General features: G+C 40.5%; 1 pseudogene across 1 annotated transcript in view; it reads right to left on the bottom strand.

Annotated features, from left to right (window-relative positions):
* Nucleotides 1-27317, bottom strand: part of LOC309601526 (dymeclin-like) — a 233992-nt pseudogene that overhangs the window by 113947 nt on the left and 92728 nt on the right. The window contains exons 11-13 of the transcript in view: nt 26940-27065; nt 17308-17421; nt 15863-15957 (exon numbers count right to left, since the gene is read on the bottom strand). The product of the transcript in view is annotated as a dymeclin-like (transcript). The remainder of the gene's footprint in view (nt 1-15862; nt 15958-17307; nt 17422-26939; nt 27066-27317) is intronic.

The following is a 27317-nucleotide window of genomic DNA, read 5'->3' as shown; positions in this document are numbered from 1 at the left end:
CTGCTGCATAAACTTTTTTCTTCTTTGCTGAACACACACACCAGACTATTTGAATAAACAAATGCTTGGCAAATGCAAAATGTCTTCTGCTCTATACACAGATATACTTGTTGAAGAAAGTTTAGGTTTAAAAACACTTCACCAATATATACACAAAATAAAAAACTGAGAATAATAACAATTAACCTGATTACTTGCAGCCTATAAAAAGGTAGGCAGGAAAAATAATATGTCACACACTCCATCAAATAACATGGGGGATATTACAAAGATGTGCAATTTTATAAAGATAACTGAAAAAGGAAAACATTGCAAGAAGAATTTAACCACTTTATTAAGGGACACTGTGAACTAACCAAAATTCAAATTCACAAACCCAACAGATATTTATATCATAAGCAAAACCCATTCTTGGATAAGCAGTGAACGCTGTTCTGCAGACAAACTAGATTTCATTTCTGCAAATACAAGCACTCAAGAATTATACCAGTACCCAAGAACAAGGCACACATTTAAACGATTAAAAACTGTGTGCTAAAAAAGAAAAAAAAATAATGGCAAATGTTTTTATAATTCACTTTTTAACTTGGAGTTACTGTTTTAATCACAAAAGTTTTACAGTACTCTTGTAGTCAGTACCCTGGAACTGACAGAAGAGATTTAATGAGGAACTTCTAATCAGGAACAGTTAACTTTGAAGAAGAAACAAAAGACTGATAAAAAGAAGTCATGGGGCTGAGAAGTCACCACACAAGAATTAAGTCAGCAGATTGCTGGAGACACCTGGCCTGAGAGAAGAAACAGGAGGACACCATAAAAAAGTCAAGCAAGGAAATACCAAATAGGCATGAGAAAACAAGGCCACTGATAAAGTCGAAGTGAGAATCACTTGAACCATGAGTGAACTATCCTAATTAACACAGTAAAAACCACACCTCCAGCAATGAAGCCCCTGGCCCAAGCAGAGACCCCTACGCACTGAGCATGCTCTGTAAATTTAAAACACACTGTACCTTTAAGTAGGAGAGGAGGCTTGCGAGAACCAATAGAAGCAAGGATGAATATGCGGAATTCTAAAAACACTGATAACAGATACTCAGAATGTATAAAACGTCACTGTATGTTAACCAAGGTGTGCTAGCTTTGTGGAGTTACCACCTAGCATCCATCTCTGTGCAGACATGGAATAACTCGATATCTCGACTCTGTGTTATTCGGCCTTTTGCACACCGGGTAAAAGAACCCTGCTTTTGGGACAACATACTGACAATTTTACTTAGAGCAATTAGGGCCATCATTGAAAAAACGGCTGATAAACTTGAAATCATTAGACTCTGGATGCACATTACTCCATATTTTAAAAAACTAGCTACATGGTTTCACATGCAGGAATATAAAATACACAGCTACATGCATCTATTATCAAAATTCAGACTTCCTTAGGAAAAAGTCAAGTTAAAAGACCAGTTATGAGAAATGCATTTTCTCCTCACACCATACATATTTTTCACTCTCTGTAGCATTAACTACAGTAAGCTTTTTTCTCATCCAGCATGAAATTTGCTGATCAAAGCCACATGCAGCTGGTAAGTACTTATTACTAAATACATTGCACTAGCAACAAAATGTTTCTCCAGAAACTCACACATTACAACTTAAAGACAATTTTTAATCCAGCATAATCTTAAACTGAGTTTAAAAAATGCAGTTTAAAGCAACATCATGTACTCTTAAAGAACTGCCAGGCAAACCCTCTTCAAAGGGAAGTCTGCTGCCTCCCTGAGGCCGGGATTAAGGACATCACCAGGAAACTTCCCAGCCTGGTACAGCCCTCAGACTACTACCCGTTATTGATCTTCCATGTAGGTGGAGAGGAAGCTGCAACCCGTAGTCCAAGAGCTATCAAGAGAGACTTCAGGGCCTTGGGACGATTGGTGAGGGAATCAGGAGCACAGGTTATTTTTCCCTCCCTCCTTCCAGTTGCAGCCAGGAACACTGAAAGGAACAGACGGATCCAGTCCATTAATACATGGCTCCGTGGCTGGTGTCACCGTCACAATTTTGGGTTTTTCAACAATGGGATGGCCTACATGGCACCAGGCTTGCTGGCATCTGACAGGATTCACCTTTCTCAAAGGGGGAGAGAGTGGTGTGGAGGGGGAGAGATGCTGGAGTGCACGGAGGACAACTTCTTAAGCCAGGTAATAGACAGGCCTACCAGAGGGGATGCAGTACTGGACCTGGTGGTCACCAATGTAAGTGAGCTCATTGGTGATGTCAGGATTGGAGGCAGCCTCGGCTGCAGTGATCACACACTGGCAGAGTTCACAATCTGGAGAGGTAAGGGTCGGGTGAAGAGTATAGTCAGGACCCTGAATTTTAGGAAAGCAAACTTCCAGCTCTTCAAGGAGTTAATTAATAGGACTCCCTGGGAAATGGCCCTCAGGGACAAGGGAGCAGAACAGAGCTGGCAGGTCCTCAAGGACGCTTTCCATAGAGCACAAGAGCTCTCGATCCCCAGGTGCAGGAAATCGGGCAAGGAAGGGAAGAGGCCAGCATGGCTGAGCCATGACCTGTGGGTCAAACTAAAGGGCAAGAAGAGAATGCACAGGCAGCGGAAGAAGGGACTGGCATCTTGGGAAGAGTACAGGGACACTGCCTGGTTGTGTAAGGATGGGATCAGGAAGGCCAAGGCTCGGCTGGAGCTGAACCTGGCGAGGGACGCAAAGAATAATAAGAAGGGCTTCTACAGGTACGTCAACCAGAAAAGGACGGTTAAGGAAAGCGTACCCCCTCTGATGAGCAGAAGTGGCGAGCTGGTAACAACAGATGAGGAGAAGGCTGAGGTACTCAACAACTTTTTTGCCTCAGTCTTCACTGGCAACCTCTCTCCTCACACCTCCCGAGTCAATGGGCCATTTGACGGGGATCAGGGGGGCAGAGGTCCTCCCACTGTAAGAGAAGATCAGGTTCGTGACCACCTGAGGAACTTGAACATACATAAGTCTATGGGTCCCAATGAGATGCATCCCAGAGTCCTGAGGGAATGGGCTGATGTAGTTGCCAAGCCACTCTCCATGATATTTGAAAAGTCATGGCAGTCAGGTGAAGTCCCCGGGGACTGGAAAAAGAGAAACATTGCACCCATTTTTAAAAAGGGTAGAAAGGAGGACCCTGGGAACTACCGACCTGTCAGCCTCACCTCTGTGCCTGGGAAGATCATGGAACAGATCCTCCTAGAAGCTATGCTAAGGCACAGGGAGGACAGGGAGGTGATTCGGGACAGCCAGCATGGCTTCACCAAGGGCAAGTCCTGCCTGACCAACCTAGTGGCCTTCTATGATGGAGTGACTGCATCAGTGGACGAGGGAAGAGCTACGCATGTCATCTATCTGGACTTCTGTAAGGCCTTTGACACGGTCCCCCACAATATCCTTCTCTCTAAATTGGAAGGATATGGATTTGATGGGTGGACTGTTCGGCGGATAGCAAACTGGCCGGATGGTTGCATCCAGAGGGTAGTGGTCAACAGCTCAATGTCCAGATGGAGAACAGTGATGAGTGGTGTCCCTCAGGGGTCTGTACTGGGGCCAGTGCTGTTTAATATCTTCATCAATGACATAGACAGCGGGATCGAGTGCACTCTCAGCAAGTTTGCAGATGACACCAAGCTGAGCGGTGCAGTCGACACGCCTGAGGGACGGGATGCCATCCAGAGGGACCTGGACAGGCTGGAGAAATGGGCCTATGTGAACCTCATGAGGTTCAACAAGGCCAAGTGCAAGGTCCTGCACCTGGGTCGGGGCAATCCCCGGTATCAATACAGGCTGGGGGATGAAGGGATTGAGAGCAGCCCTGCCGAGAAGGACTTGGGGGTACTGATAGATGAAAAGCTGGACATGAGCTGGCAATGTGCTCTCACAGCCCAGAAGGCCAACTGTATCCTGGGCTGCATCCAAAGAAGCATGGCCAGCAGGTCGAGGGAGGTGATTCTGCCCCTCTACTCTGCTCTGGTGAGACCCCACCTGGAGCGCTGCGTCCAGCTCTGGAGTCCTCAGAGCACAGGAAGGACATGGACCTGTTGGAGCGGGTCCAGGGGAGGCCACAAAACTGATCAGAGGGATGGAACACCTCTCCTATGAGGAAAGGCAGAGAGAGTTGAGGTTGTTCAGCCTGGAGAAGAGAAGGCTGCGGGGAGACCTTATTGCAGCCTTTCAGTACTTAAAGGGGGCCTATAAGAAAGATGGGGACAGACTTTTTAGTAGGGCCTGTAGCGATAGGACAAGGGGTAATGGTTTTAAACTAAAGGAGGGTAGATTCAGACTAAACACAAGGAAAGAATTTTTCACAGTGAGGGTGGTGAAAAACTGGAATGGGTTGCCCAGAGAGGTGGTAGATTGTAGGAATAAGTGAGATTGTGTTTTACTTTGACAAGATGCAGCTGTGCCCTTGAGGCTTGTTACAGGTTTGCAGGAATGCAGCTGTGGCCTTGAGGCTTGTTACAAACAAGTTTGTGAAACTCAGAGGCAGAAAAATAAGGATGAGATTGGATACATCCCTGAAGGAGGAATTCGCGTGCACCAGCTTGAAGAACCAATAAGTAACGCTGCAGAGACGCGTGGACAAAAGACAGTAGCCAATGAAATGGGCTTTGCTTGCTCGTGAACGCTAAATCATATTATAAAAGGAATAGATTGTAAAAATAAAGGGTCTTCGCTTGTCTTTGCCTGAACTCATATGCGGAGTCCGTGTCTCATTCCCTTCAAATGGTGACCCCGACGTGATCCGGAGGAGGCAGCGCTGCAAGTAGCGTCCGGAGGGAACCCCAGCTGAACGACTCAAGCTGACGGCAGGACCGCGGCTTTAATCCCGGGACATCACCTTAAGAAACAGGTGAGCAGCTGGGCAGTAATCATAGGAGCCAACATATAAGCTGAAGAAGAAGCTATAGTTAAACTTTTAATGCAGCTATTATGAAACGAGGAGTGAAGTATGACGCATATAAAATAAAATTATTACTGAAGTTCTTACAAAAGCAAGGGGCTCCCTTTACAATCTCTGCAGTATTTGATGTGAAAACTTGGGAACAGGAGGGCAGATGATTTGGGAGGCGGCATCCAGAGGGGACACCACCGCCACCGAAGTCATGACCACTTGGCGATTAGTGACTGAGACCTTGCGCTAATGGCAAGCTGGGGAAAAAAAAAAAAGAAAAAAAAAAAGAAAAAAAAAAAGAAAAAAAAAGAAAAAAAAAGAAAAAAAAAGAAAAAAAAGGAAAAAAAAGAAAAAAGAAAAAAAAGAAAAAAAAAGGTACAAAACGCAGTCGCTCAAGCGGCGCAGATAAGGAATGATGAACTGAGTGAAAGTAAGCCCCAAGACAAGGAAGCTCTCATAGACTCGGGGGAAAATGAAAAGAATGAGAACTTGGGTGAAACAAACAAGGGAACAGGACTCAGACCGCCTCCCCCAAGTTCCATTCCAATGAAATCCACTCCGTCCTGTCCCCCGTGTCCGATGCAGCCGCCCGCGCCGCAGGCTGTACCACAGCCTGAGCGAGCCTTCGACCCCCGGGATCATCGGTGGGAGCAGCTCCGTAGGGAAGCGCTGAAAGGTGGAGAAACCGCGGGGTTCGCGTTTCCGGTGCGAGTACAAGATAACAGCAGCCACCCCCGCCCCGCGCCGCCGCTACCCTCTGCGCCATTTTCTCCTTCACCTGTTCCTATAGCTTCAACACCTCTGCTAAACCTTTCGATCCCTGCAATCAGTACCCCTCCACTTCCCCGCCCGCCTGCCCTGGCCCCTGCTGCGTCGGCATTCTTACCACCTTTCTCTACCGCTCCTGATACCGATACTCCACAAACCCATAATCAATTGCCGTCCGAGGAATGGGGGGTGTCAGCCCCTGCTACAAGGTGGCAAAAGATTAGACACCAAGCATTGCAAGCGGGAGATACAGCTTTTTGTTCAGCGATAGCGTGTCCCGTCATACGCAGCAATGCAAATGTCCCCGATGAGCATGAACCTTTTGGCTGTAATGTTTTAAAAGATCTACGACAAGCAGTTGCCGCGCATGGACTGGGTTCTCCTTTTACACAATCCCTGCTACGGGGAATATTTACAAATGAAATAGTACCATTTGATATATGCACGCTTACTAATCTTATATTGACCCCAATGCAAAAGGTGATCTTCGAAAGCACCTGGCGTACCGCCTGCCAAAACGCTACAATTATCAATATGCAGCGACAACAAGGCGACCCTTTACAAGGGGCAGGACTCCCACAGCTTATGGGGGATCCGCCGCTAAATCATCCAACGTTACAGGTACGATTACGACCAGAGATATTAGCACAAGGCAGAGACCTTGCTTTACAGGCATTACTAAAAGTGCCGGATGTCGGAAGAGTGACAAAATCATTTACATTAGTAAAGCAAGGGAGAGGAGAGGGATATCTCTCATTCTTAGATCGTCTTAAAGAGGCTTTGGAAAAACAAGTCGAAAATGCAGAAGCAAGAGAGGTCCTACTCTTAAAATTAGCCTTTGAAAATGCGAATATGGACTGTAAAAAAGTGCTTTTGCCTCTAAAAAATCCCTCCTTAATGGACATGATAGAAGCTACCCAAAAGGTGGAGTCAATGTCCCATTATATGGAAACATTAGCTACAGCTTTTGCCACCGCAATGAAAGTACAGCAATCATGTTTCTCCTGTGGTAAAACTGGACATTTTAAAAGAGATTGCCCACAACTAAGAAAAAGAGATACGACAAGCTCTAAACAGATATGGACTTGAAATAGACCCTGAAAAAGTGCAAAAAACTGAGCCTTGGAAATATCTGGGCTGGAAAATCTTGCAACAAACAACTGAACCTGCAAAAACAAAAAGGGGGAATGCCAGGAGCCACTCCAGCAGGCAGACTAAGTAAAGCCATGTATGTGTTAAACTACCTGAATATGTCTGAAAATAATTTTCCTGTTATTATCTCTCATTTTCTGTCTCTTCAATCAAAAGATTTAATAGCCACCCCCACAAAGGGCTTGATTGGAGTCGGCGGCCTTTCTCAAACCTTTCAAAGTACCCACCTGCTCAATATCAATACCCAAGAAGGGTCTACATTTACTGTACGGCCATATGTGACAAATTTGCCCATGAGCCTGTTGGGGCGAGACGTAATGTCCCACTGCGGCTTCACCTTAAATTGCCCTGAAAATTTTCAGTAGTGGCCATTGATGAGCGACCGACAATGAAACTTATTTGGAAAAAAGAAACACCCATTTGGATAGATCAATGGCCGCTCCCCAAAGAAAAGGTCGCTGCCCTTCAAGAACTGGTCAAAGAAGAACTTCAACAAGGACATATCACTCCTACAACTAGCCCCTGGAATTCTCCTGTATTTGTTATAAAAAAGAAGAGTGGAAAATGGCGACTGCTACATGACTTGAGACAAATAAACGAAGCTATGGAAGAAATGGGAGTACTCCAACCCAGCTTGCCCTCACCAACAATGATACCCCAAAATTGGGACATAATCATAGTAGACTTAAAAGACTGTTTCTTTACTATCCCCCTACATCCTACGGATGCACCGCGTTTTGCATTTTTGGTACCAAAAATTAACCGAGGCGAGCCAATGGATAGATACCCCTGGACTGTCCTGCCTCAAGGAATGAAGAATTCTCCAACAATCTGTCAAACATATGTGGCTAAAGCCATACGTCCTGTATGACTAAAATTCCCGGAAATGTATATCTATCACTATATGGACGACATTTTACTAGCAGGCCCCACGAACACCATGGTGCGTGAAGCACTACCTGTTTTAAAATATGCATTGCAAAGCAAAGGTCTGCAAATCGCACCAGAAAAAATTCAAATGGAAGCACCATGGAAATATCTTGGGTGGAAAATCTTACAACAAAGCATCCAACCTCAAAATGTGATCATTTCAGCAGACATAAAAACCTTGAATGATGTACAAAAACTATTGGGAAACATAAATTGGATTAGAGCGCAGTGTGGTATCGATAATTACACATTAACACCCTTATTTGAGCTACTTAAAGGAGATACCGATATTAACGCACCACGCCAATGGACGACCGAAGCAAAAAACACACTGAGAATCATAAATGAAAAACTCTCACTGCAACAATGTCACCGACGACTTGAAAATTTACCCACACAATTATATATCTGCAACCAAAACCAACAGCCTCTAGCAATCATCGGACAATGGGAGAACAAAGGAATAGACCCTCTCATAATGTTGGAATGGGTGTTTTTGCCACATCAACCTGCGAAAACCCTGGCTACTCGTATCGAAATGTTCACCGCCTTGATAAAAAAGGGCAGAGAACGGATTGTAGAAATGGCTGGAGAAGAGCCTCATCTCATTGTCCTTCCTGTCGTAAAGCACTACTTAGATTGGTGCTTACAAAATAGTCTAGAACTTCAAATGGCCTTGGCAGGGTTTAGTGGAAAAATTGATACTCATCACCCCCCCCCCCCCCCCCCCCGCCAAAATGTTCACCTTTTACAATAATGCGAAGATTGAAGAGGCGCCACTATACCAGTGGCAACCGGTTAAGGGTCAAACGGTGTTCACCGATGGCTCAGGGAAAACAGGAAAAGCAGTCATCACATGGCAAAACGAAGGTCAATGGCAACACAAAATAGAACAAATTGAGGGTTCACCTCAATTAGTCGAGTTGCACGCCATTACCATGGCTTTTAGAGAATGGCCTCTAACTCCATTAAATACTGTATCAGACTCACTATACGCTGTAGGAATTGTGCAACGCATTGAAAGGGCACAACTAAAACATATACTGAAAGAAGCCTTGTTTTTGAAGTTTAAGGAGCTATTATTCTTAATAGAACAACGAAAACATCCCTATTGTGTAATCCACATTAGAAGCCATACAAACTTACCCGGGTTCTTTACAGAAGGAAATGCACGAGCCGACTACCTAACGAACATTGCATTACATACCCCAGTACCAAACACACTTTCTCAAGCTCAATTATCGCATCAATTTTTCCACCAATCTGCCAAAGCTCTTGTGAAACAATTTGCAATCTCTATGGGGGATGCAAAACTCGTTGTGCAAACATGTCCAGACTGTCAACAACAACCATCCCGCCCATTGTTTGCGACAAACCCTAGGGGACTCTCCTCCCTTCAGCTCTGGCAAACTGACGTGACTCATGTACCCGACTTTGGTCGGCAGAGATATGTTCACGTTTCCATAGATACCTACTCCCATGCAATCTGGGCCACTGCAACGACAGGTGAAACTAGCCGGCACGTACAAAGCCATTTCCGAGCTGCCTTTGCAGCGCTTGGTATTCCAAAAGAAATAAAAACAGATAATGGCCCTGCATATGTCAGCCATGCAACACAAAAATTTTTCCACGCATGGGGTATCACTCATAAGACAGGGATACCCCATTCCCCCACAGGGCAAGCTATTATAGAACGTGCACACAGAACCTTAAAAACTCTATTGCAAAGAGAAAAAGAGGGGCAAGCTCAGGAATCTCCCCAAAACAGATTAGGAAAAGCTATATATGTACTAAACCATTTATCGCTGCCTTTTCAACATGAAGATGTCACACCCATAGTCAAACATTTTAAAGCTATGGAGTCGGGAATGGCACATATATCACAGGAGAAGGCGATGGTAATGATGAAAAATTTAAATACTGGGTGTTGGGAAGGGCCATATCGGCTACTAACTTGGGGTCGAGGGTATGCTTGTGTCTCAACAGATGTAGGACCTAAGTGGGTACCTGCAAGGTGCGTAAGACCGGCTCTTGCATCGGATAACAGGAACGAACAGCAGAAGACACTGAACTCCGAGAAGACTGATGGGGAATGACTTATCAGATAACTCCAAATTAATCCATAAAGCAATCAAAGATTTGAAGTTAGCAAATTACAAGTCAGTGATGGATTTGGTTGGCTGAATCACTTACTAACAAGTTGTGGAATTGGCGGGTGGGTAATGTCTCTAATCAAAATAGGTTTTTTCTTGTTACTAATATTTTGCACTATAATAATGACAGTTTCTTGTCTAGTGCTTGGGTATAGAAAATACTATAGAATATGATTAAACAAGCTTTTGTGATAGAAAAACAAAAAGGGGGATTTGTAGGAATAAGTGAGATTGTGTTTTACTTTGACAAGATGCAGCTGTGCCCTTGAGGCTTGTTACAGGTTCGCAGGAATGCAGCTGTGCCCTTGAGGCTTGTTACAGGTTTGCAGGAATGCAGCTGTGGCCTTGAGGCTTGTTACAAACAAGTTTGTGAAACTCAGAGGCAGAAAAATAAGGATGAGATTGGATACATCCCTGAAGGAGGAATTCGCGTGCACCAGCTTGAAGAACCAATAAGTAACGCTGCAGAGACGCGTGGACAAAAGACAGTAGCCAATGAAATGGGCTTTGCTTGCTCGTGAACACTAAATCATATTATAAAAGGAATAGATTGTAAAAATAAAGGGTCTTCGCTTGTCTTCGCCTGAACTCATATGCGGAGTCCGTGTCTCATTCCCTTCAGTAGATACGCCATCCTTGGAAACATTCAAGGCCAGGCTGGATGGGGCTCTGAGCAACCTGATCTAGTTGAAGATGTCCCTGCCAATTGCGGGGGGATGGACTAGATGATGTTTAAAGGTCCCTTCCATCCTAAATCATTCTATGATTCTATAAATATTTTCACTCTAGAAAATCCTGTCAGACTCCTATAAGAGGAAACCATAGCAGAAAAATTAAATTACTAACATAGGAAACTGTAAAACAAATGGTTTGGCTGGGGAGGTGAAACTTCTCAAATACAGCAGCACATATCAGAATGGATGGGAATTTTTCTTGGTAATGTACGAAACATAATCGACACTACAAATTGATGAAGACTTGTTTGAAGAGTGCAAAGGGAAAGAAGGGCTTCAGCCTCCTCTCAGATGAGAGAAGGCAGACTTGGGGAACCACAGTGATGCAGTCATCCTTTACAAGCATGGATATTTAAGCACACTACTTACAACTGTATTTAAAAAAAAAAAAGAAAAACCCCACATTGAGCTACTCCAGTGCCCCGCATCGTGCTCCAGGATATCCTACAGCACTCATCACCATCAGCTTCAAGGCTGGCTGACTAGTGAGAAGTAGGATTACTATCTCTGCTTCTTCCAGACAGCAACAGAATCAGTACGGCCGGCTCTACATCTCACACTTTGCTCTCGTAACAGGCATAGCAGGGCTACGATGACACTCAAGTAAAACATACTGCACCCTATAGCATGCACGAGTTAAAGTCTCTGATCTGTATCCCTTTTAAGCACACCTTTTTTCCTAATTTCACTTGACTCCTATGAGCATCAGGAGGATGACAGAAACCTCTTTCTTCATATCGTTCCCTGAATCCCACTGAACTCTCTACGATAGCCAAAGAAATCACCAAAATATGACATTGATATAATTATGTGCCATCTTTTGATACTTTAGTTCCTTAAGTCATCTAACAGGGAGAAGTGCAACTGATAAAGTGTTCTTAGTGGCTCACACAGCCGTGCACGTGAACAGCTGTGGTGATAGTGTAGGAAAAAAAGGAAAACTAGATAGTGTTTCTAGCCCCATAAAGTAATTTAATGTTAAATATGCATGTCTAATTAGTGAGGTGTATGGCAACCTCTAGTGGTATATGCCTGCTTAGAAAACAGCAAACATTCCAATATATGAAGCTATAGGAAAAGCATTTGCCTTAAGTAATCAGTCATCTTCTTGTCACTAATTTTATTAGAATGACATGGTGATGAGATGTCAGAATACAGCTGTTCAGGGAAAAACTCTCCCCTTCATTTCCAAGTGTCACACATAGTAGAGCAGGCAGGCTAGCTGTAGAAAAGCTGAATATCATGAAAGCTGTTGCACAGTGCAGTGCAATAGCACCCTTGGCACTATGCTGATAAAAGAGCTCTGTGTAATTAAAAACAAACCAGTGGTAACAGCGGATAGAGAAGGGAAGGATCTCAAAGTCAGGGCAGTCTACAATAGAGGACATCCAATATTAAATGAATACTGCCCTGGATCTTATTATAAAACATCTGTTACATCTATTTTTACTTCCAGCAGCTGCTTGTGATAGATTTATACAAATCTGTCAATTTTCATGCTTGCTGGAATGTGATACAAATTACCCGATGTTATGAAGTGGTATTTTACTGAGCTCTTAAGTACACTATATTGAATATTCTCAGCTAATTCTTTCATAGAAAATAGTCTTCAGAATTTAAAACAATTGGCAGTCTCCGCTCAGAATAGGATTAGGAAAAAAGCCTGCATGGAAATGGAATTACTTCTCACATTAAGGAAGGAATCATTAGAGCATCCGGTGAGGCTTAAATTATGACTGTCTATTCAGTTGTATTGCTAAGCAGCTTTTAAGTTGTGTTTCACAGCTACTTAATTTAAAAACCTATACCCTAAAATGCTTTATGTAATATAAAGTACCATCTTCTTTTTAGGCTTTTCCTTCACAGAAAACACTTTTTCATTATGGATACTGTGGTTTATTCTCTCGGAGATGCTTGCACTCTGATGGTAGAACCAGAATAGGAATTTAAATATAAATATTCTGCTTTGGCATCATGGAGCAAGTTGAGTCCATCAGTGCTGGCTAAATTTAATAATAGTGGCTAACAGACTTCATAAGGTAGGAAAAGGAAGGACAATGTATGCCTCAAAACATCAATCTCTTATGAAATATATGTGTTCATAAGTATTTATTCCTATTGCTTTTCTTGTTAACTGAAACTTTATAATAAATCTGTGTATTTTGAGAGGAAATCAGGTTAAAATAATTCCTTTATGGTGCTTAAGCCTGCCAGGGAACCCAAGGTTGTAAAGTTCCTGAGAAGAAAATGTTACCATACTAGCAGTAAAGTCGTAAGGGAGACAGGTTGCCCCTGGAACTGACTCTTCCTTCCAGCCTGCCCATGTCCTAGCCCCACAGGACATTTTACAACAGATTTTAATACATTTTTATAGTAGGGTCTTTTGATTTATAAGCAATCATGATCATAGTGACAAATTAAATCCCAGTCTTGGTGGTCATTTTTGCCTATTGTCTAGATGTACAGTTTTCTACCTGCAAAATAAGATCTTCGGTTGACATTACACATAAAAACTGAGGGGGGGGATCAAACATATTCCCTAACCCTTCTCTTGTTGTTCTGGTTCTGTTTTAAATTTAAATTCACCTCCTTCATTACAATTTTTACAGTATACTAATATGGAGCATCTGGCTACAACAAGGCAGAAGCTTAAAAATGACAGCGTGGAATATCTTTGGACTATGTAAGAATATCACATTATATATGATATAATATATATCATATTGCCTTTTTGTTTTGCTTTTTCAATTGATGAGTATGTCCATTTTCTGTACCTATCCTTACATTATATCCAACTATAAAAACACAGCTCCAACTCTGCTGGCACCCAATGGTTGGTATAACCAGCATCCTTCTCAGACTGCTATCCTACCACACTACAGTTGGTTGGATATTGGTTGGTTATTATTTGTAATACTGCCCAGCTCAGATCTCATGCAAAGTCTCTCTGCTAAAAGCCATACAGAAACCAACCAACAGTAGCTACTAAGAGCTTACATCTTTGGAAGAACTAAGAGTTTCAAATATGCCAGTACTATGTGCTTGCTCTAATGTCTCTCTTTCTATTTGGCACATTTCAAGTGTGGCTTTGTTAGTCCTTCACACAATAAAAGATAATTTGACAGACAATTTCAATGTGACAGATTTTTTTCCCCTGTTTTCTGCCATTCACCCCTATTGCCTCCTTCACGCATTCTTCAATAAGAATATCAGCACAATTATTTCACAACTAAAAATCAAGCAGCAATGTTAAAAGTCTTACTGTAACTACGCATGTCTAGAGAGATGACGAATAAGGCACCCAAACATCACAGCAGATTACTGAAACATTGCATACATGGAGTGCAAGAGAATTTCTGGGTGTTGCATGCCCTTCCTTGTGTCTTGAGATGGGTTTTAAACATCAGGGAGTCAATCTGCCTCAAAGATGCCATTACAGATGGCAAAAACCACATGTGAGAAGGCTGGAAAAGGCTGGTATAGGGAGAAGCCTCACAGCACATAAAGGCTCCTTTTAAGTTTCTGAGTTGTGAGGTTGAGGTGAGACGTGTGTGCAAAGGTACTGAGGTTGCTGCTTCTCTACTGATGGCTGCCACCTCTTCTGATAAGCCAGCAGATCACATACTTAGCCATTTCATAACCCAATTAAATCAAAATAATCCAGCTGAGCTTACTTTGAACCATGAGTTTAAATTTTGAACAGTAGAGGTCCATAAACTCAGAGCGTTTTGACAAAAGCCAAGCCACACAGAAATACACATGCAGTTATGATAGATGACTACAAGATTACTGGGTGGTGATAACAGTCAGCTGTAATGGGACTAGCAAGATAACCTCTTCCTAGCCCAAATATAACCAGAGGAACACATCTCGCTTTGGTCTGCGGAAACAGCAGTAGAATAAAATGGAACAAAATCAGAAACTGGGAACATAGGAAAAAGCTCTGAAGTGGAAAACAAAGTATCACACTAAAAACCAGACCAAGTTTTTGAGCATCAAGGTAGCGTGTCTCACACCACGCTAGGATCTGTGATTTCAGAGGCCAACATTTGCAAATGCTTGGAAAACTCAGACTCCATGTCTACAATTTGAGAAATGAAGAGAGCAGGTATTTAAGACAATATCTGTGATACGTAATGGGAAAATAGCTTCAATTCAAATTCTGAACACTCATTATCACTGCCAAGGGTATGAAAAGAGGGTGAGTGTCAAGCAGGGAAAAGGTAATGGAAGAATGCATTCATCCTGGTTACTTGTCCATACTTTTACAACCAACCATTTGCAAAAGAGAAGGGGCTCGGAGAGAATTAAATCCTAAAGAGCAGTGGTTTAAGAACAAGATTTATCTCTTGTTAACCCAGTCCTTTACAAAGTGTACAGGCACACAATTATCATTTACTTATTTTTGGCACGCTGTCTGTACTTGACAAGCACTATAACAGTTTATTCCAGATCGCATTAACAAGGACCTTCCCCGTTTCCCTTGGAGTGTGGAGCAGGGCTGGCTGCCAGGATAAGAAGGATGCCTGATGCATGATTACCTGCCTTTACAAAGTGGTCTGCAGCACAGATACAAAATAGGAAGGACCAACTTCAATATCTACTTCTTTAAAGTTAATAGCCCTGTTTTTGAACCACAGCAGATACTGACTATTTATTACTATACAGGCTAATAAACTTTATCACTTGAAAAGCACAGGTGTAGGTTTTATTGCCCATATTTGTAGGGCCCCGTCACAAAATGATCATTGCGTTATGTCTGATTTAACAAATAGATCTTTTGCCAAATATGCAGGAAGAAGTAAAGCAAGTTGAAAATCCAGTCTGCACAGTACTTGAGAACCACCACTCAGTGCATTTTTATAACGTGATACATGACTTAAAAAAGCATAATTCACACAAATCCGTGAAAACCTTCCGGTTTGAAAGCAGCTACTGAGCTGTTCTGTGAAGAGAATCAAAAGTCAGAAGTTTCTCAGACAGAGAAACTAATATTTTTTGTGCATTCAGAACAGATTCAAGTATAAAGCAAATAAGATTTATTCTGGGATTATTTAGTTATTCAGTTATTGTTTCAGCTATTTAGTTCATCAGTATCTATTAAGGCATATAAAATTCAAGTTCCTCTACTCCTGAGTTTCAGCAAAGATGAGTTTCCAGCAAAGTCTATTTCTGAAGTTTTATATTTACCTGATGATCCTCTGAGCAGCATACTGATGAAGTGAGCGGAACTGTGCTGACATATTTGCTAAGGCTGCCAGACAATTTGCATGAAGGTATTTGTCCTGTCAGAAAGAAGAGGAAAGAAAAAAAACACATCAAATTGTCCTTTTGATATACACTGACACCTATTGCAGGAATCTTTCAAAAGACTGAGTAATATATGTGGCTTTAAAGGACATGGTCAAAAGCATATAGCAGAAATGCAAAGTGTATATACTTGGTGATGTTTTAAATGTTTTCTTAAAATATAAGGCTTATAAAAGAGTGATTGTTTCATACAGATTTCGGCATATATATGTGTGTATGTATACATATGTATATGTGTGTGTCTTCATATCTTTAACAATGTTGATTTACAATGACATCATAGATGTAACAAATACTGAAAGACATTCTCCTCCTCTCCCTTCCTCTCTCTCCTTTTTGTAGTCTTATCCTAAAATTTTCTGCTTCATAACTCATCTCCCTATTAACTCTTTCAAAGCATTCTATATATCCCACAACTATAACCATGGGATACTTCAGAGATCTGGTCCCCTTGTTAGCATCCCTGAAACCATTTGACCAGATAAGCATTTAAATGATGGCCTTATCAAAGTCAAGGGTTTTCACAGAACCAAACTTGTCCACTTATCCAATCCAACAGAGATTTATTTTCCCTATTCAAGTCTAAAATATGCATTTACATAACATAACAGATTCCAAATCCTGCAAATATATGCCAAGAATGTCCCCATTTCTTCTAATTCTTTTGATCATAGAAGTGAAATCCTTAAGTTTTCCAATTTAAAATATATTTAAATATTTTTTGCTACTTTTTCATGTAAAAACTTCTGTGCCTTTAATTGTTGAAAATATTCAAAAGTGTATGATACCATGCTTACATGTTTAAGATAAGGTATAGAATCAAATGCTTGAAAAATGCACAAAAACAATCTGATACGAGGCTATAAAGTTGAAGCAGTTTTGCTTTGCTAGAGCTCAAAAAGGTTTTATGGCCCAGTCACTGTCCTACTTCATAAAAACACTAATAATAAATAGAGCTGAAATTCCCACTTCTGAGTAATTGAATAGAGACAAACAACCTATAAGGAATCATTTCTTCTCATCAACCTAAGGAACTTTTCCTTCTCATCTGAAGATGAGCAGTTCAGTGCCCGAATCGTGGACTTTAGAGAAACCTACTCAATGAATTGAACAATATACAGAGATGGTGTTGCAAGTTCAGAACCACTTAATATTGTGCTTAGTTAATATGGCTGATCTTCCCATTCCTTCCCTCCTGTAAATTCAGATGCCAACTGGTTGCAACAGAATGAAGAAAATTCCACACCCTGTTTAAAATGGAATTCATGCTGTTGAAGTTAGAAATCCACACTACGTCCATAAGTGCTACACATCATAACTCTTACCCTTGTCCGTGTCATGTTGTACTGGATGGTTCTTATCACGACTAGTATCAGAAGACTCCCAAGTGAGATCTCTGTTAAGACACGCTCAGCATACCAAGTGATATTTTTCAATATCTGAAAAAAAAGAACAAACTTCTTCAGCACCTAGGTCTGTATAAGAACATAGAAAGTTGCCTGGACTCTCACATTCCTTAAGATAGGTAAATTAGCTTCCAGCCTCAAATGTGACCAAAACCTATTGTATTCTAAAGCAAGAATAAAAAAAAATAAAAATATTAAAAAAAGACAGACCTCTGCAGTATTATCACCTAGTAGATGTCATCAACTTTATCATAAGTCATGTGGAAACACACTAAGTGTAGAAAGATGATTAAATTTGGCAATTCCCTAATTTCTATGCCCTGTGCCACCACACTCCTATATTCTTTTTGATCTTACCCTTTACACTTTATAAAGTCTCCAGTTCCACCCTAGCCACCTGAGTAATGTTGCCAATTCCTTCCCATTTTCCCTCATTACAAGTTGGGCAAGAGGCAGCATGTACAAGCTCCGACTGATTGGCAAGAGCACACATGCTGAAGGATGCAGCGCAGATCAACAGGTTAACTGTTGACTTCACAATGAAGCCCTTCTCTTGCCAGAGGTGAGGTCTCTTCCCTTAATAGGTTAGAGAAAGTCATCAGCTAGGTTAAGAGCTTCATACCTTTCAGTGCTCTCCACTATCAGGGTGGATGAAGTTTACCACCATTTCCGAGTTTATTGCAGAAGGAGAATCAATCCACTCTTTCCTCTTAGAGTACTCAGCCAACCAACCTGAAGTGATATAGCAAACATATACACAAAAAAACCCTGCCTTAAAGGACTGGTAAAAATGAGTCAACAGGAACTGCCCTAAAAACATGGAGAAGATCCTCTATAAATTCAGGGCTATTCTGGGTGAAAACAAAAATTTGCTTAACAAGAATTCCCTATTCCTCCCACTAACAAGCTCGCTCAGCAAAACCTCTTCTTTCTTTAAAATAGAGGATGGAGAAGTAGTAACCAATTTCCTATGAGGAGATATGAAGAGCTGGCCACTGAATGACTTGCAGAAGACAAAAGGAAAGGCAATGCTGGGAACTACCTCCAACTGCTGCTAATTTTATACTATTTACTCCTTCTAAGATATACACATTCATATAAACTGTGATGGAAAGAATCATAATTTTATTTGTGAAAAAGAAAGGGTATCTGGAGAACAAAATTAAAATCATATATATATTAATTTAGTGAAATTCTGAAATATTTAAAAAATACTTTCAGAATCTAAAGCCTCATACAGCTACCTAAAAAAAAGGATAATCTATACAATGATACCTACACAGGCTTCTGAAGGAATATAATACGAAATTCTGCAAAATCTGTGGCAAAATCCAGGCCTAAAGTTTAGGCATCTCATTACAAAGTGTTACATCATAGAATCATAGAATCGTTAAGGTTGGAAAAGACCCTTAAGATCATCAAGTCCAACCATTAACCTAGCACTGCCGAGTCCACCACTAAACCATGTCCCTAAGCACCACATCTACATGTCTTTTAAATACCTCCAGGGATAGTGACTCAACCACTTCCCTGGGCAGCCTGTTCCAATGCCTGACTACCCTTTTGGTGAAGAAATTTTCCTAATATCTAATCTAAACCTCCCCTGGCACAACTTGAGCCCATTTTGTCTCATCCTGTTGCTTGCTACCTGGGAGAAGAGACCAACCCCCACCTCGCTACAACCTCCTTTCAGGTAGTTGTAGAGAGCAATAAGGTCTCCCCTCAGCCTTCTCTTCTCCAGACTAAACAACCCCAGTTCCCTCAGCCTCTCCTCATAAGACTTGTTCTCTAGACCCTTCACCAGCTTTGTTGCCCTTCTTTGGACACTCTCCAGCACCTCAATGTCCTTCTTGTAGTGAGGGGCTCAAAACTGAACACAGTACTCGAGGTGCGGCCTCACCAGTGCCGAGTACAGGGGGACAATCACCTCCTAGTCCTGCTGGCCACACTAGTTCTGATACAAGCCAGGATGCTTTTCATACAGTGGAATATGAGTAGGCTATATAGGAGTCCTATAAGAATATTAACAGCACAGTTGTCACTGCAGATGACAACTTGTTTTTAAATGAAATATATTTCTTTGGAGAGAAAATTAAAAATTGTATTATAAAAAGAACATTTCAACTCTTATTCTCCCTTTCTAATTATCTTCCTGATCTTTGTTTCTGTTCCATCAGTCTGCTTCGGTATTGAATTTTCCCCATGCTCCCTGTAGTTGGGTTTGGAATATCACCAATATAATCAGCCAACAGACCGCTGTTGACCAATCCTTCCGAATATGGGTCGCAGCAAGGCAGTTTGATGTATTTTACAGTATGCCTATTGCCAAATTTCTTTTCTAGTCAGCAGCCTTAATTTTTGCAGTAAGTTTAAGACACGTACACAGAGCGCGTGCCTCCCACAAAGCCCCATAAACTAAGCAAATTATTTATACTACAATCTGTGAAGCATCAAAGATCTTAAGTACTACACTGTTTTGAGGACCCAACAGGCACTCAAACCACCGCAGTAACGCAAATTATATTAGTGTTGAGAATAGAGAGGTTAGACTATAATTGGTTTATGTCACCTGCTCTGAAATACATACTCAAAAAGCTCTGTAACCTACATATAATTCTGCTTCATTTTATCCATCAACACGTACGTCACAGGCTCTCTTTGCTTTAAGGGTTTCTTTTCATTATCAGTTGGGATCAAGTCCTCCTTCCCTTCCACATCATATTCCCACCTATGCCTTTAAAAGCATTTTTATCAGCTCCAAACACAAAGCAAAGTAAGACCTATCCTATCAAATATGCAGCACGATGACAATGAAAATCTTTGAGAAATGCATCCAATAGTTCCTCTCTCAGCAAACTTTGCACTCATGGCAGAACTATATGTGATTAATCCAAAACATTTAAACTAGCAGAATTAAAAGGAAAAAATAAAACTTTTTAAAAGAAGCATTCTCATAGGACTCCTCCTTTGGGGCAGAAAAGCAGCCACCACCTTAACATACCTGATTTTCTTAGCTACCTGCAGCTTGATGCCCCCTGTAAGTGCCCGGCTGCCCGGGACACCCATTCCCTGACAACTGGCAAGGCACTTGCTTTTCTAGTACTCCACTGCTGAGCTCTGCAATGGGTACCGTGGCTTTTCCCAGCATTTGCGATAGGAGTATTGCTGGCAAAAATCAGGGTATTATTTAACACAAGACAATGGGGGATATTATATTTCCCTTAGTATTGTGTAGGATCCTACCGTAAGCAATACTTAATAGTCAAGACAGAATTATACGTACATTTTCTTAAAATCCTTAGTCAATGGATTCTAAAGCAAAAGCCAAGTGGAAAAAAAAGAATCCTATGGAGCTTATTCTAGGCAAAGGTAATACTTTATAAGTACTATCTTTAAAATGCCTTTTTTTTGTTTGGTTGGTTTTTTTTAAACATTTTTTAACCTTCCAGGCTCTGCAAATCCCACGTGCACATACATTTCTTTCATTTACCTCCCACCCTCATTCTCACCTTAACTCTGCGTCTCTTGAAGCTCAGAGAAGACTGCATTTGCCTGTGCTGAAAGATCTTGGTGTTTTTTTGATGAACTTCCTAAAAAGGAGGAACCTCCTAAAAAGGATTCTTACCCATTTATGCATGCAAAGGCCTATACAACAAGAGGTACATCCCAAATATCATTACAGACTAGATACGCTAAAATGAAAAAAAGATATAGCCACTGAAGATGCTTGGTAGGCTCAGGAAATTAATGTTAGTAGGTAAGCTGATGCATTTGAGATACAGAAGTCATTTCTGTACCATATATGAAGAGATAAAATAAAAGTTCAGATCATTAAAACAAATAATAATAATAAAAAAGGTATCTCCATTATCACATGCTACCTAGTACCTGACTTTTTGTCAGCACCTTCCTATTTCCCACAAGGGAGCTAAAGTAAAGCCAATGACTATAATCTATAGATAGGAAAACCACTGTTTAATAGTAGTGCAGTGCTGGCTAAGGTGACAATCATCCCCAGCAACAGGCTCAAGTGTGCCAATTTCTGGTAAACACCTTTTGCTAAAAGGATAGAAAAATCAGAATACAGGGAAGAAGGAAAGACTTGAGAGGTATTTAAGGGAAGAATGGTCAAGGCTGAGGAACAAATAGAAAACATGAAATCACTACAAGAAAGGTTTCCACATATAACAGGCTATGAGTGGATACAGAAACAAGTATAATTTCAGGTTATAACAAGTCACTAATACTATTTTAAGACAAAGTGGTGATGGTATAAATAAAAGCAAGCCATCCAAGGAGTTTCAGTAAACAAGGACAACTAGTCAGGATGGACAACATAGATGATTAACAGGAATAGCCTGAAAGACAAAGAAAAATCCACATGTATTTTCACAAAACAGGCAACTGAAAAGTTAAAAAGCTGTTAGTTGTGTAATTAATGGATAACACATATGAACTTCACTGCAAGAAGATACTCTGCTAGAGGAGAACTTGATCATCCCAAGGCTGCTAAGCATAAACCTATGATCAGATACAGCAAGTTGGTGGGTTACTTCACAACTGCAAAATGCTAAAATAAGTGTAGACAGTCACTTTGGTTGCAATTAATTGTTTGCGATTTCTTAAAAACAGCTTATTCATGACTGTGTGAATGTATCTGTTTTCAAGAGAAAATTTTATATAAATAAATAAATGAACCACTTTGACAACGAAACATATCTCAAGCTGAGCACTTGAACCTGCCAGAAGAAAAATATACTGTTATTTGAAGAACCATATATGATCATTAAGTAATGGTTATATTCTGTAATATATAAATATAACAGGGATAAGTTGTGGTTGCACATTTCATTTCCTGACTTCTGAATGCTTAGAGTACTGAAAATTAAACATACTTTTAACAACAAAATATAACTATGAAAATGGGTAGTATAAAATACTATTTGTTTTGACATCACACACAATGGAAATCCACCACTTCAGGCTCCTGTTCCTATACAGTTTTTTCAGACGTGTAGACGTGGTGCTTAAGGACATGGTTTACTGGTGGACTTGACAGTCTTAGGTTTATGGTTGGACTCGATCTTAAAGGTCTTTTCCAAGCTAAATGATTCTATGATTCTATGTGGCTTCAATCATTGCCAAGCAGCAACAGAAGCATCACTGGGTGCACAGTACCATCCCACAGGAGCTGGAAGCAGTACTTACACAAGCTTCAGCTTGTCCCTACATATCTCAGCTGATACATGATCCCTGGGCAGGGGAGGATGCAAACAGCCCAGCTGGCTCCGGAAGCAGCAAAATGAGAATCACCACAGAAATCAGGCCACCTCCAGCTACGTATCTGCTTTGCAGATGGAAACAGACTGCTCCCCTTCCCCCGGAGATTTATAATTTGGTCAAATTTAGTCAGATTATCAGCAGCAGAGCCCTAGCACAAAGACTACCTGCCAAATTTCAAATTCCTAATGCAAAACATGAAGTTACCAGAGCTTGTTAAAGAACACATTGACAGTTGTCATGGACAAGACATGTTCATGACCTAGTCTCACTCCAGAAATGGCCAATGGTTATCACTGAAACTTTAAAAACACCAACCCTGGAAAATGACATTCACTGAGACAACTATGCCTTGGAATAGTCCACTATTCTTAAAAAAACCCCAAACAAACAAAAAACCAAACCAAAAACCAACCAAAATTCAAAGTTAAAAAGTTACATACCAGTCCCTGTCACCTCTACTCTCCTCTCCCCCATACTGAAGAAAGCAACCATAGCAGGTAGGCAATGAAATACCTATTTAAAAAACAACAGCAACCACCACCATCCCTCACCAGGTTTTGGGTTTCAGAAGCATGAAACATGAAAGTACCTTAAATTTCAAAATCATCTACCTGAAATCAGTGCCACAATTTGAACAATCTCATTGGTTTGCAGATAATATTAAAAAGGGAAAAAAGAAAAACAAAAAGCTCAGACCTGGGGTGGTCTTGCAAGAATAATTAAAAAAAAAAAAAAAAAAAGAAATAAAAATGGAGAGGTTTTGATTAATTACTCTTTTTAACACCAGGCTCCTGGACATCTACAACACAGGGTGCAAGAACTGCAGATGCAAAGAACAGGAACTCGGTTCTATATATACTGAGCACTGAGATTCTCAGTCTCAGTTTCCTATAACTTTGCTTGTGGGATATTTCTTAATGCAGTAAAAGTAAACACAGTTAAATTGTGATTTACAGTCTATCACTATTTACTACAGCATAAAGCACTATAGTAGTGTGATAGGTTACTGCTACATAAAGTACTATATGATGTTATTTTAACATCTGATGTAATTTTATTTACAGTTTCATGAATCAGAGAAGAAAAATCACAAATGCTTGTCCCTTTTAGGGAATTCTTGCATTTACTCGTTTACTCTGTTGTTGTTTTTATTATTAGCGAAAGAAATTGAGCTCTACGTGGTTACAGGGACCTAACTGCATTAAGCCAATTGCAGGAACAGGACCTATGGTTTTGATCATATTTTCTAGGCAGTTAAGACCACATTCATTTTAAACAAAAAATGTTTCAGCAGTCAAAAAGTTTCTGTGGTTTCCTGAGCTCTTTACCAGTCGGTATAATCACAAGATTTATAAAACTGTGCTTACTAAAATTAATCTTAAAAATCAATAAATAAGTGTGGGTTAAATAACACAAAGGAAAATAGCCCATAAATGGACTGTACAGTCATGCTTCTTAGAAGAACAGTACACACGCTACACAGCGGCAGAGAGAAAAACAGGTTGACCTAAAATACATCAAATCCTTTTTTTCTTCATACTTTACCCAAGTGATGGGGAAAAAAAGAGTCCTGCTGTAATTGCTAAAATTTGATAAATATTTGCAGTGAATAAGTGTTTCATTCCAGTTGTGTAACTGACACTAGATGCTCACGTTTTACAGAAATACAGCTTTCCTGAATCCGTTCATTTTGCTGCCCTATAATACCCTCTCAGCCTTCAGGAGATGTGGAGTTAATATTTAAGAAAGTATGAGACTAATTTCTTACTTTATACTGTAGTTTTTGAATAGTAACTTGGTCGTTCATACCTGGAAACATCCATTTAAATGATTCAAAAAGATGGGTGAGAGGAAGTGATTTATCAGTATGATTTTGAATCCTTTTTCCATAAAGTGGGGCACTAACTACACTTATTCCCCATCATGGGATCTGTAGGAACCCACTACCCATATATCCATTCCCCAACAGTTCACAAGATAAGATGCAATGCTCACATTTGTATTTTGATATCCACATTCCTCTGTAAAGTTCAGGAATGCCATAGATGAAGTAGATCAAGAAGGTAACAATTTTTTTAAAGTATAACAGAATGTGGGTTTTCTATAGATAAGGAATCCTTTCTATAAGGAATACTTAAGAGTTGGTATCAGAGTCATCAACTCTCTTGTCTATATCATAGTTTATTTAGATGACTTTCGGAGTGCACAGTTGAAATTTTGAACAAGGGGAGACCTCCTCTTTATCCTTCACTGCATCCAATCCATCCACATGACACCAAGATTAAGAGCAGTGGGCAAGAAAAAGCCTTGAAATTCAATAAGAAAAGCACTGCAAGGGTGGAAAAGCATTCTACTTAGCCTCCAAGTTCGCTCTCTCCTTCAGCATGAAACATGCCCCCATCCATCAAAGAATGGAGAAAAGGGTAAGAGAAAGAATAGTAAGGAAAAGAGGAGCACAGGAGGAAGAATTAAGGTTATTCCACATCTGTCCTCTGCAGTGTCATAGCACTCCATTGGCTTTTGATGGTAAAAGTTTCCATTTTCACAGGTTTTTCTGCAGTAGGGCTAACAGGAGAAGTTCACATAGACAGGCCTGCAGGCTCAGGCACTTCACAGTCACCTCTCAGTCATCTCTCACTACCTAGCTAAGAAGCAAAACTAGCAAAACTCTGGCCACATAACGCTATTAATGAATAGATGCTTCTCACCAGACACTATGGAGTGGGAAAACACAACCACAGAGTAAAAGAAAGAAGTTGTTAGTGAAAATCTAAAGTAAAATCAAAGATTAAATTGAAAAGAAGATGGAAGAAGCAAAGGCAGGACTGAAAAAAATCAGTGCAGGGTAAAAGGAACAAGGTGGGGTTTGTTTTTGGTTTTATTACAATGGAAGTAGTAAACTAATATCCACATTGCACAGAAAACACTACAACTATATTGGCAGGGTTAGCTGCAAAGGCAAGAATAAACTGGACAAGAAAACTTGATTTATGTTTTCATTCCACAGCTGGATCCTCATTACCAATTTTAGGGAAATCTTCCACTTTTACTTATCCAGTAAGGAATTTATTGAAAGACCATGTGTAAAGCCTTTAAAATTAATGAAGAATGATGGGGGAAGAGACTGAGGCAGGAGTGAAACCTTGTCTGCTGTACTCTAACCCTCAATGAGCTCAATTTATCAAAGAAGTTAAATGACTTAGTGATATGGAACCCAAAAATATACATCACACACGTACATGTACGGTGTGTATGTATAGGTTCAAGGCACACGAAGGTGAGGCAGAAGAAAGCTTCAGGAAAATGTTGTTTCAGTCATCTGCATGGTTACTATAGGTGCTCCTCCTAAAAGTTGCTTCCTAAAACGTACTCCCAGGAAATCGCATATAAACATCATCTCTTAATCTGAAATTTCAGAGAGTAAATACTGTAAGTCTACTGCTTGGTACCAAGAAAAAATGCCAGTTCCCTCCAAAACAGGCTGGAAATTTACCTGGGATAACAGTTCTGTTTAGACACTTGCTTCCAGCTTTTTATATTTCACTAATTTCACATAACCCCAAAAGAGCATTTCCATGTCCCAGTCAAAAAAATAAATAAAATCAGTGCAGACATCTTCTGCATGGTTAAACCACGACAGTAGCTTTAGAAGCTAGGAAACTAGAACATAATTGTCCAAGGTATTCTACAGCACAGATGGTCAAGGCCCAAAGCTAGTCAAAATTTGGATCATAATATATGGACAACATAAAATAGATATTAATCTAGCAGAAAGACAGAAAAAGAAATTCCAAGTAAGGAAGTAACATTCAGTCTGGAAAATAAAACTCCAACTAAAAGCTCCTCTCAGCTGCATCGAACTGGTTAAGCAAAGTTTTTCAAGAGAAATAAAAAAGGTTTTCTGTTTTTCTCTCTGTTCTAGCCCCTCCACTTCCATGGCAAACACTCAGCATCTTTGAGGCAGTCTGCCTGGCTATTACTATGTTAATTTGTAACAGAAAACACCAAAAAAAGACAGAGAAAGAGGTATATGCAGCACCTCCTCTACAAGAGGGAGCACATTTGTTCACTTCACTTGGGAAAGTTTTGAAACGACTCTTCTAATTCAGGTTACTAGTCCTTACAAAAGAAATATGCATATGCCATCAAATTTGGATGAACACATACAGCCTCTGCTGAGGAAACAGATATACAGATGTATCTTTATAAAAATAAATATTTAAATGATTTTTAGAGCTGAAGAATTATTTACCAAAACAACAACTCACCACTTCATGAATGGATCGGTTGAAGCCATCATCCTCTGTAAGGATCAGCAAAATGATAAGAGCCATGTAAACATGGTGTGAATTCCTTTCTTCAACATGATACAGAATTTCAAGAATTGGCAGAACCTTTAGGGAAGGAAAAACGTGTGTATTAGATTAGTCTTCAAATACCTCAGACGATAAACAGAGGAGACTCTCAACCTCCCGTGTATCACCCTGGCCTTAACAATATCATAGCAATTCCTCCCTCTTGAAATAACCACCCTTAAATAGTGACGTACAGTGTTCAAACACCTTCCATCTGTTTCATTCTGTCTCCACAACAGAGTCTAAACAAGTTCTTTCTTGTGGTCAGACAGAGAATTTCAATTCCTAATA

The sequence above is a fragment of the Platalea leucorodia genome (genome assembly GCF_965183815.1).
Source record: "Platalea leucorodia genome assembly, chromosome: W".
NCBI classification, from domain to species: Eukaryota; Metazoa; Chordata; class Aves; order Pelecaniformes; family Threskiornithidae; genus Platalea; species Platalea leucorodia.
The sequence above is the reverse complement of the archived record's forward strand: the minus strand, read 5'-3'. Positions and strand labels throughout refer to the sequence as shown.